The sequence below is a fragment of the Miscanthus floridulus genome, chromosome 7 (assembly GCF_019320115.1).
Source record: "Miscanthus floridulus cultivar M001 chromosome 7, ASM1932011v1, whole genome shotgun sequence".
NCBI lineage: Eukaryota > Viridiplantae > Streptophyta > Magnoliopsida > Poales > Poaceae > Miscanthus > Miscanthus floridulus.
In genome coordinates this window covers 37189743-37204432 of record NC_089586.1, presented here as the reverse complement: position 1 = coordinate 37204432, position 14690 = coordinate 37189743, and the positions used below count along the sequence as shown (strand labels likewise).

Here is a 14690-nt window from a genome sequence, read left to right as displayed (position 1 = left end):
ATAGGAAAAAATGAGACAAAAACTTGCCACACCGAGGATGACTAAACACAAGCTACTGCCTAATGGGCTTAATGGCCATTGGCACTACCATGTCATTTAGTCCATGGCCTTTGTAACAGCAACTCTAAGAGACTCTAATTCCTTCCTAATTACTAGGATAAAGATTTTGATAAAAATATTCTCCAACAAACCCTTTAATTGGTTATTCAAATATAGTCATCTTCTATTTCAGATTTTTTCGCTAGCCAAATATATAAAAATGAGAATGACTCTCTAGAGTATAAACAAGATATAGAAAAACCGTTGGAGAGTGAAAAGATATAAAAAGCGATTTTTATGCAAATGACTTTTCAAATGATGATTTAGGGGACGAGCTTTAGAAAGACTCTTGGGGATGCTCTAACACCCCCTTGCCTAGATCAAATTCCAAGCGATTATTTCAACAACCTACTAGTGATGTGTTATTGACAACTATGGAAGTGACTTGCAATCTTGTATTAGGGGTTGCTGTTGTAGTTGGAGAACGAAAATATAGGACTCAGAAATGTAAAGAGAGCCCTAAATCCAAACTAGGGGTCTGATTTTAGGTAGGGTTTAAGTCTATCTAGCGAATAAATATGAGGTAGGGTTTGGTTAGGGGCAATAGAGTCATCGTCCCATAAGTAAATAATTGATCCCGTCGATTTATAGATACACAAATATATTAAAGGTTAGACTTTACAATCTTGACCATTAGTTTAATCAATAATTTTTAATTATTTTAGTACAAACTTAATATTATTGTTAAATTCATATAAGTTATTTAATAATAATAAATTTATAATATAAATAAATAAATAAGATAAGATAAAATAAATGAATCGTCATAAGTTAATTTAACAATAAACTCTGTCATATCAGACTATGGTTATATAAACTAGATCGGAGGGAGTATTCCGCTTCAAATTTAAGATAAACTCGTTCCAAAAATCAGAGGAACATCGACATGGCCTCGTCCCTTGTCGACGACGTTCTTTTTCGTGTCCACGTGCGAGGGGTGATCGTGTCAGGTGGAGCTAGCGGGTGCTTGGTGCGCCTCGATGGGCGGCAGCCCGAGGCCATAGGAAACTGGAATGGACCAATCACAATTTTTTCTCCATCCAAACCTAAAATATTTCAACCATTAGTTTTTTTTTGAGTCACATTAGAAAAAGCAAACCTATAAGCTTGATCTCAAATAAAAGCCCACTAAATCCTCAAAAAAGCCCAGCTAGAAAGCCCAATTCTCAATCTTGCTAGGCACGCCTCGTCGCCTCCTACTTCAATCGAGAGCCTTTTCCCTGTGTACCAATATGAAAGATGTTTCAGGCGTACATGCCACTAAAAAGTTCAAACACACCCTAGTGCCATGACACTTTACTTTTTTTTTTTTTTTTTTTTTTTTGCCTCCCAAGCCATTCCGTCCATTTTTCCATCTAACGGTCTCAATCTGTGTTGGAAAAAGTCCCAAATGCCCTCACCTCGCTTCTTCACCGTGCCCTTCTTCGTTTTCTCCGCCGGTCGTCTTCCTCCCATCCTTGTGCTCGAAGTCCATGGAGACAGCAGACAAGGGGAGAGGCATAGGATGGGGGAGCCGTCGCCTGGGGCTGGGAGCCTAGGATTCATCTCGTGCCAACACTATTGCGAACAATCAGTTGGCCATTGCATACTGCTTGTATGCACATTGCGCTTGGGAAGACAAACTTGATGGGGAGGTAACTGCTTCAAATCCTAGCCATTTTAGTGTTCATATAAGAAATACCAGCACTCTCATGTCTATGTTTAGTGTAACATGGTTATGCTTTATCTAATTATGTTTAGTGTCATTATTGTTATTTTGCATAGGTAATATTTGATACTGTTGAGAAAGCACTTGACTTATGGTTGGAGATGGAGACTTTTGATCATTCTTCTTCTGATATGGTCCTGCAACAGCCATAAAAAACTATTGTACCACTTATTTGTTTCCTGGTTGATTTGTTATCTATGAAGGTAGGGCCATGATATTTCTTTAGTTTATTAAGTTGAATTAGAAATTGCTTTCCTTTAGCAACATAGTTTTGAGCTTCAGTTTAAGTTGTGCAAGGTTATGATAATGCTATGGAAGCAAGAAAAATTACCCCTTGAAAAGCTCTTGTCCTTGCTGTTCACCAGTGGGCGCCTTAGTCATGCATGCTGTTATCTTCCACTGGATGAGCGATTTCTTTCTATTGCCACAGAGCATCTTGGTGTACGTTGCCACGATATTAAATTTTGGATAAACTGTTTCAAAGGAGACCATCCTTCTCTCTGTATGTTTCTTCAGAGGATGCTGCCAAGTGCCTTATTTATTCCTCAATCATGTAAGCATCCCTTTGGAGGGCAGTTCAGTTTTGAAACGAGTGTCGATGAAGTCAGCAAAGTTGCCTCATCTCTGGTATCTGAAGTAAGTTCTGTTGGTTGCATTACATCAAATTTGTTAACCATGATCTCTTATTCTCTCTCAATTATTGTATTCTATTTTGCAGGTTACATCAAATGACCAATCAACCTTTCTATCTGGCTGTTTATACTATGACTTGTCAGAAAGAGTTTTTTCACGTGGACAACTTTTCCGGGTAACTGCTCTCTTGCTTTCAACAATTTAACTTTGTTGTTTAATTTCTGCAAAACATTGGTGCAAAATCTTCAGTGGACATGAACTATCTCTAGATTTTGTAGTTTTTTATGTAACTAAACACATCTAATGTTTGTTCTTACAGGCCTTTTCATATGGAAAAGAAGCCCTCCATTTGCGCAAAAAGCTCCTAAAAAAGAAGTTCAAACTCAGTTCGGGTATATCTGGATATATGGAAAGACAACACTGTGGGCAGGACATTTCTCTTGAAGTGTGTGGCCCAACAGTAGTTGAGATTTGGCCAAATTCCATCAGATCAATCGACATGAGGGATTCTTTCCTTACTCCATGGAATGTCCTTAGGTGCTATCTTGAGAGCACTTTACAGGTATTGTGATAGTGTAGCATAACACAAACAAAGATTATAGAAGTATATGCTACTGGAACCAATTGAATGGGGGCTGGAGTTGTATATTACATTATTACCACAGCCACGGGCAGTAGTGATTTCCTTATGCATGAATTCTCACTACATTATGTTGGCAGGTTGCTATGATGCACGAATTGATTGGCAATGGTGCTGAAGCAGAAGCTCTCTTACGGACAGGAAAAGAGATATCAAATTTCCATGGTTTATCAGTTTTCTGTATTGTCTTTACATCATCTCTATGTATATATAATTCTATTTCCATGGTTTATCAGTTTTTTTGTATTGTTTTTCATCATTGCTAGGTATACATAATTCTTTAATTGTGTTTCTGTTCTATTGACGTGCCTGAACCCGACTAGGGGCTCATGTTAGGATTCAACTCTAGCCTACCCCAACTTACTTGTCTGTCCCTTCTGTCTCACATTCCTTTTTTCTCGAACGTACCTCAGGCACGGATTTCATTAAGCAGAAGCAGAGTTTTTTTGTTACAAAGGATTGGCCGGTAATCCTAGAATTACCAGCATAATCCCACAAGCACAAACGATACAACAAGAAAGCACGGGAGAGGGGGGCCCTCCACCACCAAACCCTTACAGACTGAGCCTATTACATGAAGAGAAAAACACATTGGTAGCCTAAGGTGTAGTGTAGCCGCGATAGCCAGCATTCACCAAGGAAGCCAAGGGAGCAGGCACGCAGCGGCAAAGCATCCGCACGAGAAACGGCCACAACGGCCAAGCATCCGCCGAAAAAGGACCATTACGGCAAAGCATCCGTAATGAGGGCCATCACACGCTTTGCATCAATGAGCGTGGAGACCGAAGCGACGAGGTGGCCAAGCATCCACCCAAACAGCAACAACGGCAAAGCATCCGCCAAAGAACCGAACGACAGCGGCATCAACAAACACCGAAGGACAAACCAATGCGAAGATAGAGTTGAAGCACAGATAGGCACAGCAGGGCAGGCAGCAACACCGACGATCGACGCGCGTGGAAGGGAGTTGTGGCAGCTAGAGTGCCCCAAACGAAGCCTTCAAGAAGGGGATGACATCCGTGGATGCCAACAACGTTCGGAGAAGCACAGGCAGGATTTTCATCCATAGGATGAACGGTGACGCGTGCTGCGCCAATGCCGCCGGCCAGCAACACCCTAGCAGCAGAGCTGATGGCACCCGCCTGATGACACCCAAGCACAGTAGTCAACACCGTGGGTCGGGGATGGGAGGCGCCACCGTGCCAAGTTGCTTCCAGGCCGGCGAGCAGTGAACTCCGGCCGGCAGCTAGGGCGCCGAAGTCGTCCCGCTCGATCTGCACCACGCCGACCCCGTGCGGAAGCGGGCACCCAGATAGACCGCCCAAGGGAGCGCCCCGCGCTTGCAGCGGCAACAACACGACCGGCACCAGCCCGACGGCCAAGGTGGAGCCGTCACGACTGGGCCAACCGCCAACTGCACCCTAGCAGGCTCAAGGCCCCGCCCTGCCGCCGGAGAGAAGAGAGTGGGCCCCGCCTCGCCGGCCGCTCCGAAGCCGCCAACGCCACGAGTCGCGACCCTGGGGAGCGGCGCCGTTCGCCGTCGCGGTGGGCAGGGCGAAGCCGGCCACAGCCCGGCCGCCAAGGTGCGCCACGAGGGACCGGCCGCTGGCCGGCCAGAGCCAGCAAACGGCGTCCGCCCAGGTCCCGGTCGCCTAGCGCACGCCAGGAGGCCACACGAGGTCTGCCGCAGCCGCCCGGGGCATCACCTCTCCAGGCCGTAGATCCGGTGATGGGGATGACAGATCTGGCCCCTAGGAGCCGGATCTGGCTCACCGGCCGTTGAGCTCGCCAGAGCAGTCAAAGGAATAGGCATGGTGGTGGAAGGGTGGGAGGGAGGGGATGGGGAAGAAAGGGGATACGACAGACACCTTTTTTCGGGCTGCCGCTGGCCGCCGCCGCCGCACGCCGGTGGACGGCGACGGCGGCCGGAGGGGAAGCAAGGAGGGGGAAGTCCTGGGGCGCCGACGAGGTTCCCCCGAGTCGCCCCCGGGAGCGCTCGTGGGAGGGGTACCTTTTCGAATACGATAAATAAATGTTTTTGTCTCACATTCCTTGGTTTTTGTTCATTTCAACTATACTGTAAGCGGCAGCTATAGGATGAAGCGGAGAGTGAGCTTAATTATGCCCGAGATCTTGTGGAAAATGATGCAACAATTTCATGTAAGCTCTGCAGTCTGACTTTGGGGATATCAGTTGACATGCAAGTTGGTGATCTGTCTTGGAGTCTATTTGGAAAAAAAAATCCAGAAACAAATGACAGTTGATTTGTCTAATGCTTTAGGCATGTACCAATCTGCAATAGACAAATTGAATAGCACTGACTTGGAATATTGTAACGGGTCCTTTGATAGACATAAAACAGGTTACCTTGTGTGCAGCAAAGACTGTATACCGAGCAAGTATGAAGCTTGTAATTTGGGGGAAGAACCCCTAACTTCAAAGGATGGATCGTTATCTCCATGTAGTGTTTGCACGGTAATACAAGTTCAAAGGAAAAACTCAGGGAATGCTGAAGCTGGGCCACGTCCACCGTTAGATGCTAAAGCTAGGAGGCCATCCAGAAATTCATCACGTTTAGCTAAGGGACAGAATGTAGAGACTCTTGCACAGACTAGAACTCGCTCTAGTAAGCGAAATGCACTTATGAGAAGTGAAAAGGTTTTACCTGAGCTAAATAGTAAAAATAACATCTTGGACTGATGAATTGGCTGCAGATGCTTTAGTTTGCGGTGAAGCAGTGTGTTTTCCTGGTGGCATTGATCACAGCAAAGATGTCCTATGTAATATGTTTGGTTGCTGGAGCTGCCTTTTCATTAAATCCCTCAATTCGGGGTGCATTCAGAATATTTTGCAGCTGAGATTGGACTGTGTTCACCGGCACTACCTTGTGTCACTTCTATTAAAAAAAGGTACTTTCTTCTTAGTTTATCTTTCTGTGTGCTTGAAGACGAGACATGCAATCATTGGCTTGACATTAGTTATAAATGATAAATGTTTGCATAATAATTGTCATATTTAATGATTAGGTGTACCTTGAGACATTATTGTTGTTGTTGTTATGTCGGATACTTGCATGTGATGCTGTTTAAGAAGTTTGATCAAATTCCTGTAATCGAGCTATCTGTTGGTTCAGCTACGTTTTTACCTTTTTTGCAGCTAGAGCCTTGGGATCTCATAGCAATGGGGATCATGAAGTTCATAGTGTCTATTGGAAGTGCATATCACTGCTGTTCTTCAGGTCCCTTCCACAGGATTGCTATAGGACTTATGGGCCTTATTTAATTGGACTAATCATGGATAGGAGCATTGGTGTTTTTCTTCCTTTAGAGTGCGCAGAAATTCTATGCAGTATGAGCTTCTTCTTGCTAAAAAGCTCCCTTTATGAACAGCCAAGGTTTGTTTCATCAAGTTCCTGTTATGCAATGCAACATATGCATATATGATATTCTGGTTGTAGCAATTCATGATACTTGCTTAATTTTATTTTGTTTCATCGTACTTTTCTGCAGGGACATCTGCTGTATCTTCTCTAGTGTAAAAATGGTTGATGTTGTTCACTGGTTGCTCAAAGCTTTTGTTCTATCCAGAGAGAGCCCCTCACTTGTTCAGGAGGTTTGTTATGTCATGTTATCTTGTGCAATTGTACTGTGGACTACTTATAATGCTTAGTGGATATTACTTAGTCTATTTTTTATAACAGTAAGGCTACCGTTTTCTTTAATCATTAGATATATTCTTGCTATACTGCTTGTGGCTTCTGTCTTAAAATCCGAATTGCCCATTGCAGGTTTGCCAGTTACTTGTGTGCATATTCTTACTATCAACTACAGATTCCTCAATTCAACTGCCTTTGGGTTCTCATAAAGATTCTCTTTCTTTGAATCACTGGGCCACATATTTCCATCAAGTTTCTGTGGGAGCTTATCTCAATCGTCATTACTTTTCTAGCTTACAAGCATTGTCCGAGGAAAAGGTTCCGGAGGTTTGTATCTTAGCAAGTTAAGAGCTGGGTTAGAACAGTTCCGTATTCTGTATCTTTTATTCATATCTCCTCACATTTTCAGGGCACCTATGAAGATTTCAGAAATGAGACGGATGACGATGTTTTGAAATTTCTCAGGTTTAGAATTTTATGTAGCAACTGAACTTGTGATCATATTGCATCTGCGAATGTGTAGTAAAATCTATATTTCTTTATCAGGTTGTCATCAAGGGACATAGAACATATTGAGAAACATATGACAGAATTCTTCCAAAAACTTCCTGACGTACCAATTCTGTGCATTAGTATGCTTGGAGGCGATTATGTTAATGCCCTTTTGAAATTCCTTTGCCATCCTCCGTTTTTTCCTGCTTGGATGTTGCTTTCAAGGTTTGATTCAACAAATGAACCTACTACGTTGCTTCTTCCAGTGGATGTTATTTCAGGTGTGTGGATTACATATTGTGATTGCATGCAGCCATAACTAAATCTAATCTTGGATCTTTTTTTTACTTATTATTGGTTAACAGAAATGCAGTTTGAAGATTCCTGCATCAAAGATTTGGGCAATCCAACGAGAGTTTTAGATAAGAAGTGGCAGTGCCCTTGGGGCTATGGAATTACAGACTATGTGGCTCCAGTTTTCAGAAATATACTTGAGGAGAATTTTATGTCCCTCTCCAGTGCAACCCTTACTATTAATGATGTAAATGCAGATCATGTCAGGTGGTGGTCGCATAGAATGAGGCTCAACAATTACCTTGCTAACACACTGAGGTAAGATTACTGATTACCTATGCATATCAAAGTTTAAATTGGTTCAGTTGTTGGAATTTGGTGGTGTCAACACAAGATAATGTTTCTTTTCCTGATATCATTTTCATTCTTTCGAACAGAAACATTGAAGATTCTTGGTTTGGACCCTGGAAATGCCTTCTGTTGGGCCATCGATTATCTGATGAACACATTGTGTCTGCCTCATCAAGTATTATCACTGATCTGGATAAAAAATTCAAATTTGAAGTCAATCCAGTGCTCATCAAGGCTATCCTTGGTGGTTCTGTGTCAGTGGATGAAGTACAAGAATGTTTTCTCCAACTCATTTTGTATAAAGGTTACTTTGGAAGGGGAGGGTGCTGTGGGAAAGATAGACTTAGAGCTTTCTCTTCCTGCCAAATGGATGACAGAGCTATGGAGACACTCAAACGTTTAATTCCACATGCAGTATATGAGTTGCCTCAGCCAGCTGATAGAGATCCAGTTATTTTAGTTCTTGATGTCAATGTTCAGGTGAGCAACAAAATAGCTTGTTAGTTATTTCCTATGTGATTTAATAATTTTACATGTTCTTGATACTTTTCATCTGCATTATAAGTCTAGAAATCTGGATGGAATTGTTATTTGACAGCATATTTTGCTGGTAAAGTGGTAAGGGTGAATATCATGAATGCTGTTATATATTATTTGTCGCTAGCCTCACTTTGTCCATTTCAGTTTCCTCTGGTGCTATCCGGTAGATAACTAGACAGTAGACGCTGTGAGGTGGTCTATTTGGATGTCTACATTTTGCACTGTAAATGTCCCAGTCAAATTGGCACCTTACATTTCCCAGTCAAATTAGCACCTAGTGCTGCTAGGCAATTGCTAACTTATTGCTTTGCACTCTGGGATTTACTGCGCTGTTTATTTAGCACTGTTATGTCAGTAACATCCTTGAATGAAGCATAGTATAGCCTTACTACATCTCCAGTGACCTCACCTGCTTCAATTATTAACTGCAGATGCTTCCTTGGGAGAACCTGCCTGTACTAAGGAATCAAGAAATTTATCGCATGCCATCAATGGGTAGCATCTTTTTAGCATTATCTCGAATCAATAATGACTACAAAGATGGCAGTTCTGAAGTTCCTCCTTTTCCTGTCATCGATCCTTTCAATACATATTATCTGTTGAATCCTAGCGGTGACCTGAGCAGCACACAAGAAGAATTTGTTCAGTTATTCAGAAACTACGAGTGGAAGGTAAACACATGGCTTGTCAAAACTTAATTGGTAATCATATTAGAAAATTGGCTTCGTTCTCCAAACTAATTATCTCTCTTGTCAAAATTTCCTTTACTGGATGCTTAGATGAGAGTTTGAAATGCAGAAGTTTTGTTCAAAATAAAAGTTTGAAATGTAATATAAGTTTCTTATAAAGTAAATATGTGTATGGTGTATAGAAGTGGTTAGTAGTACATCTCGAAAAAGAAGAAGTGGTTAGTAGTAACTTTTGTTAAGAATATGTTTACTCATAGTTTTAGGTGTATTTTCCACGTCACTGTATCATCAGTTCAACATCAATCAGAAGTGAATTTAATCATAGGAACTGTATCAGTGTATCCTACGAAATTTATTGCATGTCATTGTTAAGCTAATTATAGCCTTAATTGGAGGAATGATTCTGCACTCTACGTACAGAAAGTACATATTTGTATACTGATTCTTTCCATAGCTGTATATGCTGCCTGTACCTATATGTACCACTAGATCAATGAAGAATGCATTGGGTTTTCTCTCCAATCCTTTTGCCTTAAAGTGAGGTCATGAGGATAGTGATCCAAATCATTGCATGGGGATAAGTAATTTTTGGTGCCATTGGAAGCCACCCACGCTAGTAAAATGCCAATTAAAAGATGTAAAAGGAAAATACCGATTACCAATGGCAACATAGTAATAAGCTTTAATGTGTTTTCATTGTCCTTGTCAAGGATCCATTTTCCTTTTCATTTGCATGTTAGAAGGTAAATTTACATTATGCTATCATAACTACAAACAATGTAATGATGTTGTGCAGGGATTGGTTGGAAATTCTCCAAAGGCTGACGAGCTGGTCTTGGCCTTGAAAAATCATGACCTTTTCCTGTACTTTGGGCATGGAAGTGGTATGTTTAAATTTTGTTGGGCATTTGCCTTGGTAATTGTTCCTAGTTGTTTGAAGTTTCATTCCCTTATTAGTTGTAAGTGTAGCTGATGGTTTATCTTAGTTGTTTAGAATTGATGTATAACCCTCCCTTTTGGCAGTTTGATGCATCACAACTAACTTTTTTAACTGTGTGATAGTGTAGGCTACATCACTAATCTACTAGCACCAGCATAGCCCTAGGTGAAGTTCTTTTAGGTTAAATTCCCTGAGCCCAGCTTTTTTTTTTAAAAAAAAATCTTCCATCATCATGGACTAAACTTGATAAGGATTGAGACTGACTTAGGTAGATGGGATAGCAAGAAGAAACTGCTAGGTGTCATCCCTCTGGAGGTTCTGATTGCTTTTAGGTTTCTTCTTCCTTAATCCTAGAGCTTGCCATATGCCTTTCTTTTATAGGCTGGCTCCTAAAAACATAGCTAACAGATTCAACTATATGACCTTATCTGACCAATCAATACTAATCTAATCTTCACATGTTTCCTTGCCTGGCACATCTAATCTGTTGCATTGATGTGCGGCTGTTGCTTTGCCTTGAGCTGCTGAACCCATGGCCCCAGGCCCAGTCCATAACAAAACTAGACTGTTTAGATTGCGGCTTTGGGTTATATGACATGCTGGCTGCAACTAGCATACTGGCAGACATAACTGGGAACAATCTGCTATTCTGCTTGTGCTAGAGTCAAGAACTTCTTTTTAAGTGTCTAATGTCATTGAGGACCAGTCTTTTATGCAACTATTGATGAATATGGACCAGCACAAGTGATTCCTATGGCCTTGTTTGGCCTTGTTGGGGTTGGATTGAGGTGGAAAATTAACTAATTTCCACCATAATTCACTGCAACACACATGGATTGAGATGGATACGAGTGCATCCAAACAAGCCCTAAGTGTGTATTGTTCATATACTCCTTATGCAATGCACGATGACAACAATGGCTGGTTGAATCAACATAACGACTCTGTGATCTAACTAACCTGTAAATTGATGCAGGAACTCAGTATATTTCTAGTAAGGAAATCGAGAAGATAGATAACTGTGCAGCTGCTCTTCTTATGGGATGTAGCAGTGGAACACTTCAATGCAAAGGGAGTTATGCTCCTCGAGGGGCTCCGTTATCATATTTATTTGCTGGTTCCCCTGCTATCGTTGCGAATATCTGGGATGTTTCAGATAAGGATATTGATCGGTTTAGTAAAGCTTTGCTCAATTCGTGGTTGCATGGCAATTCTCTAGATGGCAACAATTGTTCAAAATGTTGCCAGCGAACAAAGGAATTTGAGTCCATGAGTATAGCTTCCGAGGAAAAAGGTAGAGCAAGACGACAAGGCACACAAGGAAAGAAGCAACAACAAATAAATGATAGTATCAGGTGCTGCAGCTGCAGGCAGAGGCGAATAGCTTCATATCTAAGTGACGCTAGGCGGGCTTTCAGGCTTCGACTTCTGATAGGTGCATCTCCTGTGTGTTATGGTGTGCCTACAATCATTAGGAAGAAAGTAATGACGGATTCTGCCATGAGATGAGAGATGACCTAAAGTGTGCCAGCAGGGAATAAGTGGATAAGAATTGCTGGAGAGAAATCTAATGATGAAGGGCCATCCCCAAAGAAGCCAAAACTGGGTGAAAATCCTCAAACAAATGATGCTGAAGCAGGACCAAGTAACTATGGTAACAACAGCAAAGGGAAGAAAGTCAGTGAAGCTGTGCAAGGAGTCAGAAATTATAATATGAAGGAAACAGTGCAAGAGAATATAAATGACACTGAAGATAGTGAAGATGAAGGCCTAAACATAGGGGATCTGTGTATGCCTGGGGCAGAAAGTCTATCTTTTGGAAGTTTGGACTCTGTTGAGATCAGGAAGTTGACATGCATGGCTTTCACTGAAGGGAAATCATTTGCAATCAATGAATATGGAACAAATATGTATGGGGGAACATTTGATTCTTTGGCTGCAATTGAAGCCAAAAGAGCTATCCAAAATCATGATTTTTGCCCAACTGGAACAGGGTTCAAATGTTGCGAATTGGGGCAATCTAGTAGCATAAAGGAGCTGTTGCCTGTGATTGAAGCTAATGAGAAAGAAATAGAGACAGAAAGAGCAGTCTCTCTGAGTCCAGCAACTGGTACTCAGGAACCACCAATTGCAGTTTCAAACCAAGAAGAAGTTGAGGGTAAAAGCACCAATGAAGAAGGGAATACTCAAATCAACTGGGATGAATTAACTCATGAAGAAGAAGCTATTGGGACTCAGAAGATTCAACATGAAGATGAGAATATTGAGCCTGTTCGCTGGTTGGTTTCTGGGCTGATAAGCCCGGCTGGTGCTAGTTTGTTGTGAGAGGAAAACACTGTTGGCTGGCTGATAAGCCCTGGCTGAAACCAACAAGCGAACAAGCTGATTGATAACATGATGGTTCACATGGTGCAGAACCAAAAAGGTCCAGGGGATAACAACAAACAGGAGAAGCTTGCTGTTAAGGAGTGGCAAAAGGTCAGACAGAGCAAAAGAGGAAGGGACCAGGAGCAGAAAAGCTGCAACAAGGAGGGGAAGCGGTGGAGGAGATTGGAAAAGACAAAGATGAAGGTATTATCTCTCTTTCTAAGAACTCCTTTGCAGTTCTAGCTGATAGTAATTTGATTGATATTGCTGTACAAATGGGCATAGACCAGGCTGAGCTATCTTTTGATAACATTGATATGCTAAGAGACTTAGAAATAGCAAGAGCAGCTTTAAACAACCCTGTGGATTCTACTGTTACTGAAGTTAATGTTGAATTGGAGGAGGTTCCTCCCTTTTCTGAAAACAATATTGATGGCTGTCAGACCGAGGAATCTGAGTCTGAAGTCTGCCCTATAGCCAGCTCAATAAAGAAAAAAGGAAGGGGAAGTTTATTAAGAGGAAGAACAATTTGCAACAAAGTAGGGGTAAGGAGAACCAACCTAGGAATGGTGCCTCCACCTCTACTGTGTTATAAACGATAGGCAATATAAACGACGAAGAACAGTAGATCAAGCACAGGGGACATGAAATTTTAACGTGGAAAACCCTCCCAAGGTGGAAGGAAAAAAACCACGGGCACCAGCCAACAAATCTTCACTATATCGGGTGAGGTTACAAACGTCGGGGATTTACAACTTTTCTTATTCCAAGACGACGGCTTACATGAAGTATATATAGATAGGAAAAACCCCACACCCTCGTCTATTAGCAATACGGAACTAATAGATGGTGTAGTCCCTCTTAACGCTAATGCGCTTCGCTTCGGCCCAAGCTTAAATTTGGATCATAGCTCAACAAACTCCACCTTAAGACAAATTCCTTCTTATAGCATAAAATGAACCTTCACCCTGAAACAACAAAGAAATACTTCCGGTGCCAAATAGCCTCTTGAGTGTCACACCCAGTTTTAAGAACAAAAGAGGATGTATAAAAGTCTTATGTGCACCCTAGGAACGGTCGCACACATAAGTGGACAAATTATGAATTGTACCAACACATTGTTTATTACATAGCGAATAAATATTCAACACATAGTCTCAAACATAAATATAATAACTACTAAGATATCTCTCTTGCGGAAGCTCCAGCAGGGACGTCAACTGGTGAACACCAAGCCTAATACTCATCACGATAATCTTCAATCCAATCTTGATCTGTTACCCATCCGGGATTTTCCAATATAAAAGATAAAGCAAGGCATAAGTACATGTCGTACTTAACAAGATAACTAAAGGTTCATGAGGCTCAAATAGCTGACACTGGTTGAACTGCAAGTAGCTTTTATGTGTATGATCAAGTTTAGCATTTATTAGCAACAAGGTAGTACCATAATTCCCATAACACATGATCATTATACTAAGACAACAATTAGCTTAAGGACAACTTAGTTAAGCACAATTAAACAAGAGCTCATTTATGGTGTAAGAATCTCTTGGCCGCTCGTGACCGTGAGCACAGCTAGTATACCAGTTTATCAACTCTGCGCAGAGGTGTACACTTTCACTGTGAGTATGGTTTTACAAGTGCATGGGTTAATTACGTCCAGACACCGAAAACCACATAAAGCTACTTAGAAGTTCATCTAACCGGGAAGGGCCGCAGGGTCATCGAATATAGGAACCCCCCTTCCAAAAAAATAAAATAAAAGGCCGCTTCCATAGCAAGGCACAACAGGACAGAGGCTGTCCTATACCCGACTCGCAGTATCCTCTAAGCCAGCTAGAAGAGGTCTCCCAAGCAACTAAAGCCAGAGCCATGTAGCCCTCACGGCTGTACTATAAGTCCCGGATGATCACTTACAAACAAGTCCTTGAGGAGAGGGAATTAAACCCTCCTGTCATTGCTAACAAGTCATCTTAAATTGTTTAAAGCTCAATTATCAGTCAAGTATCAAGATCATGGTTATTGTTTAGCGCTAGCATAACACTACCCAAATGCATAAATCCAGGTTTCAAGGTATTCAACATCAAATTCTAGGATTTCCTACATAGGATAACAAAGTGGACACATGCAAATGAATTTTAGTGCATCTCATGAATATGACAACAAGGAAGGTCCTTAGCTATACTTGCCTTGATCAAAGGGCTCCTGAAGATCCTACTGGTCTTGCTGGTCGTAGATGAACTCTTGATCACCAACGAAAACCTCACCGTCTATACTCG

General features: G+C 41.7%; 1 pseudogene; it reads left to right on the top strand.

Annotated features, from left to right (window-relative positions):
- The first annotated feature begins 985 nt into the window (after nt 1-985).
- LOC136465370 (separase-like) lies at nt 986-14441 on the top strand (annotated as a pseudogene).
- The last annotated feature ends 249 nt before the right edge of the window (nt 14442-14690 follow it).